This window comes from Equus caballus, chromosome 6, assembly GCF_041296265.1.
Source record: "Equus caballus isolate H_3958 breed thoroughbred chromosome 6, TB-T2T, whole genome shotgun sequence".
Taxonomy (NCBI): Eukaryota; Metazoa; Chordata; class Mammalia; order Perissodactyla; family Equidae; genus Equus; species Equus caballus.
The window spans coordinates 37,038,326-37,051,171 of NC_091689.1; the positions used below are offsets into that span (position 1 = coordinate 37,038,326).

At 36.3% G+C, this 12,846-nt stretch overlaps 1 long non-coding RNA gene and 1 pseudogene across 3 annotated transcripts in view; one reads left to right on the forward strand and one right to left on the reverse strand.

Annotated features, from left to right (window-relative positions):
* Positions 1-10,703, reverse strand: part of LOC138924609 (uncharacterized) — a 31,950-nt gene extending 21,247 nt beyond the window's left edge. For all 3 annotated transcript variants that reach the window (XR_011439598.1, XR_011439597.1, XR_011439599.1), the window contains exons 1-2: positions 10,506-10,703; positions 5,116-5,215 (exon numbers count right to left, since the gene is read on the reverse strand). This is a non-coding gene — a long non-coding RNA (uncharacterized lncRNA). The remainder of the gene's footprint in view (positions 1-5,115; positions 5,216-10,505) is intronic.
* Positions 10,704-11,503: 800 nt separating this feature from the next.
* Positions 11,504-12,562, forward strand: LOC138924888 (olfactory receptor 4C15-like; annotated as a pseudogene).
* Positions 12,563-12,846: the final 284 nt, after the last annotated feature.

Here is a 12,846-nt window from a genome sequence, read left to right on the forward strand (position 1 = left end):
TTTTGTCTGTTTTCCCTACAAGATTGTAATTCCTGTAAGGACAAAGATTGTGTTTATTCACTCATGCTGTTGGTAGAACACTGCCAGTGACCTAGTAGGTGCTTATAAATATTGTTGAATGAATATAAGTTTAAAAGAGACTTTTTTTATATTTGCAATTTCACAGGTTGGGTAAGAAGGTAAGGGAGAATAAATAGATAGAAACAATTTAGGAGGTAAAATTTTCCCAGTTTGTCTGCTGTCAAAATTCTACTTGGAAGCAAGTACAATCTCAGATAAATAATTTGCTATTTAACATGGAGGCTGCCATTTTACCAAAATTCTCCACTATCTTTTTTATCCTTTTGTGAAGCAGAATAAGAATTTATCATGCTGGAGTCAAGATACTTTAGAAGCTGGTGTCTATATCTTGACATTATATATTCTTTATAAAAAAAAGTACAACTCTATAGATATATTTTTTTTAACTGTGGGAGAATGGTTCTCGCTGTTACATTATGGATATGGATTTCTAAATCCAAAGGATATTTACTTCCTCCCAGATCCATGATTCTTGCTGTTACATTATAGATTTTGGTTTCTGAATCCAAAGGATATTTATTTTCTCCCCGATCCTTTTGTTGCTGTCACTAGAGAGACACTAACGCCTTTTTAAACTACCTCCCTTGACTAGGTATATGGGAAGCGTAAGGTCATAGCATGATTCAGCATTCTGTTATGGTTTTCTTGTTTTTAAAAATATGATATATGTTACGGCAATAGTTAAAATATTAGTTACAGTATTTCAAACAAACTATTTAAATCAATATTTTTATTTATTTATTTACTTACAGGGAAAGATTCACCCTGACCTAACATCTGTTGCCAGTATTCCTCTTTTTGTTTTCCTCTCCAGAGTCCCCGTGTATGGTTGCATATCCTAGTTGTAAATTGTCCTAGTTCTTCTATGTGGGCCACCACCACAGCAGGGCAGCTGACAGATGGGTAGTGTGGTTCGATAACTGGGAAACAAACCTGGGCTGCTGAAGTGGTGAGCACTGAATGTTAACCACAAGGCCATCATGGCTGGCTCCAATATCTTTACTTTTAAATGAAAACTGTATATGTGCAATATAAATCCAGCATTAATTACCACCAGCTGTTTTCATTAAGTATGAGGATCATTTACTCATTGAAAAATATTTGCTGAGTTTTACAAAGTGTCAGATACTCTTCTAGGATCTGGGTATACAGTGATGACTAAGAAAATAAGTTTCCCTTTGTCCTGTAGCTTACATTCTAATGCAGAAGATAAACAATATATACAAATGAAAATAAAGTCATAGAGGATAACTGATTCTCAGAAAATTGTAATAGAGGGGTGCATGTGTGACAAGGTAACTCTAGTTAGGTGACATGGAGGCTTTTCTGAGAAGTGATTTCTGAATGATGAGATAGAATGATCCTTAAGCATATCAATAGAAAGAAGATCTAAGGCAAAAGAGAAAAGCTTGTGCAGAAACACTAAGGTAGGATGTAGTCTCAAGTGAAGAAGGTCAGGGTAATCAGTGCACGGTGGACTGGGGGAACGCGGTCCAACTAGAGATGTGGAAGATAGGCAGGGTCTTGATCAGGGAACGCTATATTTTTAAACACTCAAGTTCCAAAAGAACATGGAAATCAAAGTGACTCTATTAATATAACAATTAGAAATCAAATCCTTCATGAGCTTTTAGATGACAGAGCAATTTGGCATCAAAATCCCTGACAACTTCCATTTAACTTTTGCTATGTTGATATTAGTAGGACACAATGTTTACTGCATGCTTACAGTAATTTATAATTAAATTCCTGAATTTATGCCACAATTCTTCACCTTCCCTCATGTCAAAGAATAAGAAAACATCTATGACAGTGTAATAACATTGATCTCTGTAAGAAGTTTCTAATGATTATTTTGTATTTTAATTATAGAGTTAAAGAACTAGAAGGATCATAATGAGATCCCTAAACTTAAATATTTGTAATATTTTGGGTAACTTTCCTAGTGTCAAAGTAGGTCCAGAACCTACATCTTCCATTGCATAAGGAAGAGCTGTTCTGACCATCCATGGTGAAATTATAACCTGTCAGCTAGATTCCACAAATTTCTCCTGTGGCAAGAACCTCAGTTCTAGTAGGGCAGTGTGTCAAGCAAATGGCTTTCACAGGTTGGTGCATTATTCTTTTGTACTCTTGTACTAAGTTGATTCCTAGAATGGTGTTTACGTGATGATTTTGGGAGACACTGAACAAGTTCAAGACATGGGCTATAAATGGCCCCATGCTGACCCTTGGCTTGGGCCAGGGGTGTAGGCCATTCTCAGCTCACATTTATGCATGGTCTGACTGCAGTGCAAAATGTATAGCACTGACGATGGTGGAGGTGGTGGCAGGCATTCTATATTCTGTCTTCCCTCCTGCTAACACCCAAGGAAGTCACTAGAGCCCTTCCACAGGCTCTGTGCCATGTGCCAGACAGTTCCTCAGAGGTGAATATACTTATCTCCTTTAAGGTCTTTTAAAACCTTTGCTCCTCAATCCCAACTGGCCCTTCTGATTAATGCTGTCTCTTGCCTCCCCTGGATGTGGTAGCATTGTACTCTCCAGTCTTAAACCACGTGTAATGAGGGGCCTAACTTGCATGAACAGGACCACTTTTCTTTGTCTGGGCTCAGGTCTTTCATCTCTTCTCCCAGCTGGTGGTGGTGTGTGGAAGGCAGGGCTGTGGGACATCACATTCCTGAAATGCCTTTATTATGGCCTAAAGAGCTCATGGGTAGACATGATTGGAAGGTAACTAGTTTTAAACTTATAGTACAAAATTCCAATCATTTAACGTGACTGGGAAATGAACTATTGTTCACATCTTCTTGCAAACTCTGCTCATCAGATTTGTATTTGCACTCATTATCAAGGAAACGTTGAGAGAGATTGGAAGACAGTATTCACAGACAGTCTGATAAATGATGCAGCATCATTAGTTATGATGTAAAACAATATTAAATAGATGGTATCAAAGAACATTAGAGGCATTTTTCCAACATAGAAACGTTCTGAATTGAACAAGAAGAGATGGATTCTAGACCTGGACAGGAAGAGAGATGCTTGGACACCGGGAAGAATCTTTCTGTGCTCTGACTGGACAATAAACAAATATGTAAGTACCTGCTCTCTACCTATGATCCTAAACCTCCACTAATAAAGCACTATATCTTACACTGAGTCATGAACTTTGTAATATACTCTTTAGTCACATTGTTTATAATTATTAATTCTTTTTACATCAAACTATTTGTATAATTAGAGATCCTGTAAAAAATATTTGGGTGGTTCTGCACACCCTAGGGAGAGGAACTGCTTTTAGAGATATCAATTTTGTGATGAATTAATAACACCTTCCCCCAATGACAAAGCATATTTTCATGGAAATTGATAAACTAGTTCTAAAGTTTATATGGATGTGTGCCTGAGTTTCTATAGAGTTGGTAATATAAACAAAGTGAGAAGAACAGAGATAGGTGATTGTATCTACTAGATGTCAGAACATAACATAAAGATCTGGTTTGTAAATATTTTGTTATATGCCCAGGAATAAAGAATCCTAAAGAATGGAAAAAATGGCCTAGAAATAGAAGCATCTATCTTTAGAGATATAGTATAAATTTTATAATTTGATAAATGATGAAGGTGAAATTTTAAATCTGTGGAGAAGAATGGATTATTGGATAAATTCCAGAAGTACAAATTGCTATTTATTTCCCTCGTGCTCATCCCCCCATTTCACACATTTCTTTGTGCCTGTCTCTCTCTCTGTCCTTCTCTCTCTTTTCTGATTTGTAAACTTTTTTGAATTCACCCAACTTTTGCACCAATAACATGCTTGTTGTATTATCTGTTGCACTCCATCTTCACACTATTATTTTAGTGTTATCCCTCTCACTTCCTCTAATGGAAGCAAATAATAAAGGATTAAGCAAAGCAGGGCATGGAATAAAGTACAAGATGGTAAGTGTGGTCTAATGTAGGAACCAGGGTTCCAGGACTCATTCCTGGAGTCCTGCTGTTGAGTCATACTTTAATAATAGGATCCCCTCCAGGAATGTGATCCATGTCAGATGGTGTTTCTGGGTCAGGAAACCATCTAAAATTTCAATAGAAAACCGAAAATAATCCTCCACCGCCCCCCAAAAGAAAATAACACTTATCCTTTAATACCATAGGCAATTGAAGTGAAGGTGCTTTGGGCCTTTACTTTCTGATGAGTCACTTCACTTCTGCTTCTTTCTGTGAGGGGTGATAGACATAAAAATAGGTTGGATGCAAGAGTGTATAGACCAACAGATTCCTCGGTATGGATCCTCTCTGAAGGGACCTTATGAGCTTACATTCAAGTTTTCGCTCATGCTTCTATCCCATTGCCACATTCCATCACAGAGATCTGACATTCCTTGTTTTCAAAAGAAGAAAAAGTAAAATATCCTTTATAATGAGAAATTGTGCTTTTGGTTTTAAAGTCATGGCATATCAAGATCAGATACTGATAGGAAAAAAGAACATTTTAGATTAATCTGTACATCTTTGTACACTTATAAATAAAATTTGTTATTCATTAACAAGCACTTATTGCTGCTCTAGTCCCAAAAAATTCCATGTCCTTATGGATTGATGATGTGCCTGATTCCAGCACTAGGCTCTTGCATTTAAGGCATTTACCCAAAACCTGCCCAGAGACACTACTTTCCATCTGAGTACCCACAGTGTTCTCCTGAATATGAAGGAAAATGAAAGCATCTTCAAATCGAAACCCAGGAGCAGTTAAAAAGGAGAAAAACTTAGAAAAGCCTCTAATTGGTTGGGGACAAACGCTTGAGTAAGTCAAACCACAGATAACTGTGTCTTGGAAAGTCATACTGATGGGAAATTTCCAAATCCTGAGGGGGAACTGAGAGGCAATTCTGCAGGCTCATGACCTCTCAGAGAAACCTCTTTAAATTCCAGTTGGAAATCAAGGAGGAAACTCTTGCTTCTTTATTTTTTTCTCCATGAGACTGTGTTGGAGACAGTACTTGAGAAGGAGTGGGCAACGTTCTCTACCTCATCTGCCAGAGATCCTCTTCCTCTCTCCTTTAGATGTAGAAATAAGAGTTGGAAACATATGTCACGCTTTGGCCAGCCACTGAATGCACTCTTCTCCCTTAAGAATAGAAGATTGCTGTCACCAGAATTTTCAAGGAACCAACACATGGTGAGATTTGTAATTCACATTTCTGCATTTGCAGAGAGGATTTTAAATTGTGATATTGTACGTAAAATTATGGGTGTTGTGGTGTGGGCTCTCAAGTTTAATACAACGCATGGGTCGATCACTTAACTGTGTATACCTGAGCTAGTACATAACATTTATGGCCTCATAATCTTCATTTTTAATGGGAATTATAATATTATCAAGTTCAAAGGATTTGGAAACTTAAATCAATACACGTAGAGTCAATAGGACAGAACTTGACACATAATATGTGCTCAATGAATAACATTACTATTAGAATGTAAACTTTTTTGGAGGAGTTAGGAGTCCCTATTATTTCAAGTCTAATTAAATTAGACCTATCTTCAGTTTTTCATCTCCGAGTTAAATCTAAATAACTACGAAATGCAATGGGTGCACATTTTTGTCTTTGCTGTCCAATAGCATTTCATTTATTCTTTCTATATGTATTCTAACTTATCATTCATGCTCTAATGCTGTACCCTTCCTGATGTTTTACATTAAAAAGTGGGATTTTTTTGAGGCTGTATACAGAATACCGAGGTAGGAGCATGGTAATTCAAGTGCTGTTTACCTTTACAGAGCTATTGATATATAGTATAGCAGTTAATATTCCCACAACAAAGCCCCAACAAGTGGCACAGGGAAGGACATTCAAGGTAAGAAAGAGTGACTTAAGTCACAGACCAGAGTCTTCTAATTTTATTTTATTTTATTTATTTTTTTTTAAAGATTGGCACCTGCGCTAACAACTGTTGCCAATCTTTTTTTTTTTTCTGCTTTGTTTCCCAACCCCCCCGGTACATAGTTGTATATCTTAGTTGCAGTTCCTTCTAGTTGTGGGATGTGGGACGCCACCTCAACGTGGCCTGAAGAGCGGTGCCATGTCCGCAACCAGGATTCAAACCCTGGGCAGCCGCAGCGGAGCACATGAACTTAACCACTCAGCCACAGAGCCGGCCCCGAGTCTCTAATTTTAAATGTTGGTTAAAATCAACTTAATTTTCTCTGAGTATATTTGATGTCATAGATGGTCTTCGATATCTACATCAGAATTGTTCAGAATATTTGAATGGCCAAAATTCTGGCCTGGTTTAGTGCTGGTTGTTGGGGCTTTACCTCTCTCTTAAGATGAGCTGAATAGCTAGGAGGACAGGCAAGAGAAGGTCAGGCATCTATCAGGAGTGACACAAGTGGAAACAGAGAAAGGTTATTTTTTCCCCCAATTACAGAAATAGTAAGAGTATAAAACTTAAGATATTTAGGGATATCAGCAAGTAATATTGGTGGGAGTGAAGAAGATGTGAAAACTGAAGAGAACATATTTTCCAGATTGTCGTGGAAATAAACATGTTTAACTAGATAGACAAAGAAAAAAACTCTTTTATTGCACAGGTAAATAATAATCCTAGATCTATAATATAGTACACTGAATAACTTGATAAGGAGAGTAATTAAGAATGGCATTTTAGGGCCGGCCCCTGGCCCAGTGGTTAAATTCATGTGCTGCACTTCAGTGGCCCAGGGCTTTGCTGGTTCAGATCCTGGGCATGGACCTGACACCACTCATCAAGCCATGCTGAGGCAGCATCCCACACAGCAGAACTAGAAGGACCTACAACTTCAATATACAGCTATGTACTGGGGGGTTTTGGGGAGAAGAAGAGAAACAGATTGACAACAGGTGGCTCAGGGCCAATCTTAAAAAAAAAAAGGTAAAACCAAAACCCCAAAATGGCTGATTTATATATAAAAAAAGAAAGAATGAGATTTTAATGTATTCTTTTAATTTGCAATAAATATATTTATTTATGAAACTATATGCAGATGTGACTGTTATGTGGAGATAGGTACATATAAATGCATCTAAAATTTACTGCTTGAAATATAACTACAAAACACTAGTTAATAACCTTACAACTAATTCCTCATATAAGTTTGAACATTATACATACTTCAAAGTTTAAATTTCTATTATTTTCAAAAGAATAGATACTAGAATTACTTTGTTACCAAAATGAATAGGAAGGAAATAGTGGACATTGTGGATATTAGGGAGACAAAATTCCCAAGGTCACAGCCCCACAGGATCGCCCAGAGCCCATAGTTCAGGCTGTGAGGGGTCCTGAGCAATCTTTGCTGCAGCTTCAGCATATTAAAGAGTAAGATATCAAGAGAGGAAAGACCATGGAATCTTCCAGGGGAAATGTGAACAGAATAAGTTGCTTCCTATAGGAGTATATGCCGTTAAAACTGATCAAAGTGAGAGATGGGAAGGCTGGGTCCATGATACAACTACTTATGGAAGGTTTACAATAGTTTAAAGTTTTAGTACAAGATTCTACGTTATGTTAGGATATTAGTTCCTCCTATGCAAGTTAATTATACAAGATAGATAATAAAATTCTCCTCAAACCCCATCTCCTTTTTCTGATCAGTTCAGATGATGGAAAATACAATGTTGCTGGTTTTAAATGTTAAAAGATTTTAGTGTTAAATCTTGTAATTAGATCAAGGTACGAATTGAAAATAAAGTCTCTACCATTTACATATGTTCTGTTCTTGATTTTAAAATTATACTAAAATGTTCAAATGGATAAAGTTATCACAATTTTTCTTGTTTTTCTCATTTACCATATTGTAAAAATGCTTTACCATCTATGTCCTCATATTATTAATTAGTATTTTGTTCACAGAACACTGTGCTATTAATTTGTAGTAGTCCAATTCACATAAACACCTTTCTATTATTGAACATTTTAGATATTTCTAAATTTTCACTATTATAAATGACATTTATCATCTTCCATTGTAAAACTTACACCTTATTTCACTTTTAGAACAATTTTTAAGATTGGGATTACTAGTATGATGAGTGTAAACATGTTTACGATTCTGGAAATATTTGCTAAAATGTTTTCCAAAAGAATTACATGCATGAAGTAGTTTCATTGCAATTTTATGATTGATATAATTAAAAAAACATGATTTTAAAAATATGTATTCTATTTTTATGATGGATTTAATTTTCTAGCTCACTTTGTGTGTGTAGATACTGTTTAAAAATAATGCTGAAATCAATATTTCAAATTTTCCTTTTGAATTATACATCACAGAACATATTCATAACTGTCTTATTGACTCCTATGGGCCGGGCAGCTTGGACAAGTGTTACTGCGTCTATCTTGTGGGAGAGAACTCAGAGGCTTAGCAATCTCTTCAATGAAACATGTCTGTTAAGTGATGAAGATGGGATTGCTAGCCTTTTGATAGCAGAAACCGAACAATTATTGTATTATTTTTCATTAAATTTTTATTTTGGACCAATTTAAGGCTAATAGGAAAATTACCAAGATAGTACAGAGAATTCTTGTATACTCTTCCCTTTACTTCCCGTAATATTATCATCTTACATCACCATGACTATATTTGTCAAAAATATATAATGCACATTGATATATTACTCAATGAAACACGAGGTTTTATTCATATTTTATTAATTTTCCCACTACTACCCTTTTCCTGTTTTATGGTTCGATCCAGCACAACACATTCCATTTAGGATAATTACCTTTTAAATGACCTAAAGTCATAAATTTGTGATCATAAACTATGAGGACACTGTACTCTCCATTGTCAAAGTTTTAACATTAATTTTGGAAATTTATTTTATCAGAAAAAAGAGAGGGTTGATTTGTTTATATCTAATAAACATTTTAATTCTGAAATGGTACTATTGTTGGAAATTCTTCAGAAAAGGAAAGTGGGGCGCCTAAGAATTATTTTATTATTAGATTAATTTAGAACTTTGGTCTTCCTCTCCACCTCGCTACCCAACTTGGCTTTCTTTGTACAATGAAGCTACCTGAAGAAGAAGCAGACACATGTGGGCCTGAGGGCTCCGATAATTTATTCAGGGATTATTAAGGACATTTGCAAGTGTTGCATATTTAAACAACACTGTATCTGCACAGTACCATAAAATATTTTATATTTGTGAATAAATAAAAGTATTATTAAAAAAAGTACCAACATCAGTCATGGTGGAGCAGGAATTAGTAGTGAAAACGTTGTCATTTCTGCTCTATGTCAATGGCTCTGCGGGCTGTTCTCACTGTCTATAGTCATGTTCTCCTGTGCTTCTAACTACATAAACATTTTTATGAGCATTGCCATATCTGATTCTCGCAAGAACTCTCTCAATACGCATTCTTATTTTCACTCAGTTACAGAAGAAGAACCCGAGTCTTTGAGAACTTATGTTACTTTTCCTCGACACCTCAACATAATATAACTAAGTAGAAGAGCTTGGATTTGAACCTCGGTCTGTATGAGTCTGGAGCTAATGTTCCTACTCATTTCATTTGGTTGTCTTTTCTGCTTTGACCCTAGGATAAGCTAATAACTGCTAGATCATTTATTGTATTCTTTACTTTTTAATAAATGGTTGTTGATTGATTCATGACCTTATGGGGTTTGTTTTATGCTCTTGTTTTCTTTATGACAGCTTGTAGCTGGATGTGAAGTTTATAGTGCTGGCACTGTTTAAGAATGACTGCTACGCTGGAAACATAATGGAAATGGTTATTTTAAAGTAAGAAAATAGATAGATGTTAGTACATGCAATTTTACTTTTGCTAGTTTTATTAACATTGAAAATTGTTTTTGTTAGCTCTAGGTGGCATTTATAAAAATCAACTTATTTTTAATTCTCACAGTAAGCCTCATTATGCTTTCATTCACCTATTTAACAAACAATAATTATATATACATGTACACACACAGACAAGCACTGTCTGGCTGATAAGTTTTTGTTATATACATGTAGGTGAGGACAGAATAGTTCTCTGAAGTTGTGTCTTGCTATGGAAAATGAAGTCAAAAGTTGAAGTAGTTATCTGGATGACTCATGGAAAAACTTTCTGTGGGTAAGGTGGCTGGCTTTTTAAGTGAGAGTGTAGTTACCACAATTTGTAAAACCATTTTATCAAAAGCGTTTTTTTGCATTTTCCAATTTGACCCTCATCATGATCCTGTGAGATAAGTGGATAGGCTACACATGAACATCCCTACTTTACAATACAGTCATAAATTCAAAACAGATATACTTTGGCAAGTTGTACTTGATCAATTGAGCCACATTGTATACATAATTAGTAAGTAATTAATAAAGCCTCAAGACTCTGACTATATGTGACACATTGTTTCTATTTCTTACCTGTGTGATTGTTGACAATCTGTCATTCGCTCTTTGACTTTCATTAAGGGGCTGCATTTAAACAGAACAAAGGACTCACAATGCTTTACCATCTACAGGTGGATGGAGACTGTAGAAAGGCCAATCCTGCTCTAAAGTTCTTCTTATAAAAGAAGCATCTTTGCTTCTTTCCCTGTTGATCCAGTGGGAGGGACTTGGGTGTCGAAACCAGCCTGTGTTACAATTCCAGATGCAGCATCTATTATTTGTTTGGCCTTATCTCTTTAAGCATGAGTTACCTCCCAGTAAAATAGGGATAATAAGACCTACCATGGGCTGTTTCCCATGCACTAAGCCATGAATAATTGCTTTCTTCATAGTATTGAACTTAGTCATAAGGAAAACACTCTTCGTTAGGTATTGTTATTTTTTTTATAAACCTCTGTTCTTATTTTTAAATGACGAATGAAGGAAAACACCAACTCAACACATGCGTACTTGTTATCTGTTAGTATTGAGCTAGGCACCTTACCATAGAGCTTTCTCTTTTATAAAAAAACAAATTAATCAATCTTAAAGTCCCAATTCAGTTCAGACATTTAAAGAAATAATTAGGGGAGTTGTCATGATTTTCAACTGCTTCTTTAACTGGGTGTCATTTCTTCTTCTATTTGTAGATATGAGTCTCCTGATCAGGGATGGTGTGCCAGTCATTGTGCTCTGACTCCATGCAATGAAAGGCACCACTACTTAACTGACAGCCCTCCTTTCTTCAGAACTTGGATACGACTTTAGAATCCTCAACAATTCACTCCAGGAAACCACTATTAAGTGATCAGAGTTGGTGGTTGAGATGAAAACTATTTCTCATCTCTTCCACATGTGAATACCTCCATTACCCCAAACTGAAACTCTGGCTATTTTAAAGTATTTAATAACTTATCTCCACCTCAATTCTGCCTAACATCCTAAACCACCTTCTGCAATTTTATAATTTTGTTTTCTCAATGATGACAGAAGCACATAAGATAATTTTTCAGATGGATGCCTCCACTTGTGGATGACTATGATACCATAAACTGGTCTGAAGTAACTTTCTCTTCATTTGTGGTAGCTTTCAACTTTCCCTTGGAAATCATGCAAAACCAAAGCTTTGTAACTGAGTTTGTCCTCCTGGGTCTTTCAAAGAATCCAAATGTTCAGAAAATAGTATTTGTTGTATTTTCATTGGGCTGCATTGCAGCTGTTGGGGGCAACTTGCTAATTGTGGTGACTGTCATGATCAGCCTGGCACTCCTGGGCTCCCCTATGTACTTCTTCCTGGATTTCCTATCCTTCCTGGATGCATGTTTTTCCTCTGCCATTGCCCCAGAGATGATTGTGGACTCTCTCTGTGAGAGGAAAACCATCTCCTTTGAAGGCTGCATGACCCAGCTTTTTGCTGAGCATCTTTTTGCAGGGGTGCAGGTCATTGTCCTCACTGCCGTGGCCTATCACCGCTATGTGGCTATCTGCAAACCCTTGCATTACTCTTCTGTCATGAACTGGAGGCTCTGTAGCATTTTAATGGGGGTAGCCTAGATAGGGGCCTTCTGGCATTCCATGATACAAATTCTCTTTACTTTCCAGCTGCCCTTCTGTGGCCCCAATGTCATCGATCATTTCATGTGTGACTTGAACCCATTACTGGAGCTTGCCTGCACTGACACTTACATCTTTGGCCTTTTGGTGGCTGCCAACAGTGGGTTTATCTGCATAATAATCTTGTCCTTATTGCTTCTTTCCTATGGTGTCATCTTTCTCTCTCTGAGAACCCATAGTACTGAAGGGCAGAGGAAGGCTCTCTCCACCTGTGGATCTCATGTAGCTGTTATGGTTTTGTTCTTTGTCCCATGCATATTTGTGTATGACCTCCAACTGCTTTCTCCTTTGACAAAATGGTGGCAATATTTCACACCATCCTAACTCCCTTGCTCCATCCTTTGATTTACACTTTCAGGAATAAGGAAGTGAAAAATGCCATGAGGAAAGTGTGGTACAGAATAACAATGTTTTCCAATGAAAAATAAAATATTTAACTTTGAAAAAATTTTTTAGTCAAGAGTAAAAAAGTCAAATTTTCTTATACAAAAACTTTATGTGAATAGGTCTTTTTGATAGGAGGTAATGTAATGAAATAAAAAAAGCACTAACATGAGAGTCAAGAAATAAGGTTTTCATCCATAGATCACTTATCAACTCTAATTTGGTTACTCCGTATCCTCATATGTAAATTAGAAAGAGCTGAATTTTATGCTTGCTTAGAATCCAATAACCAAAAAAGAATGAAAAGAGAAATCAGACTGCTTGTCATTCACCTCAT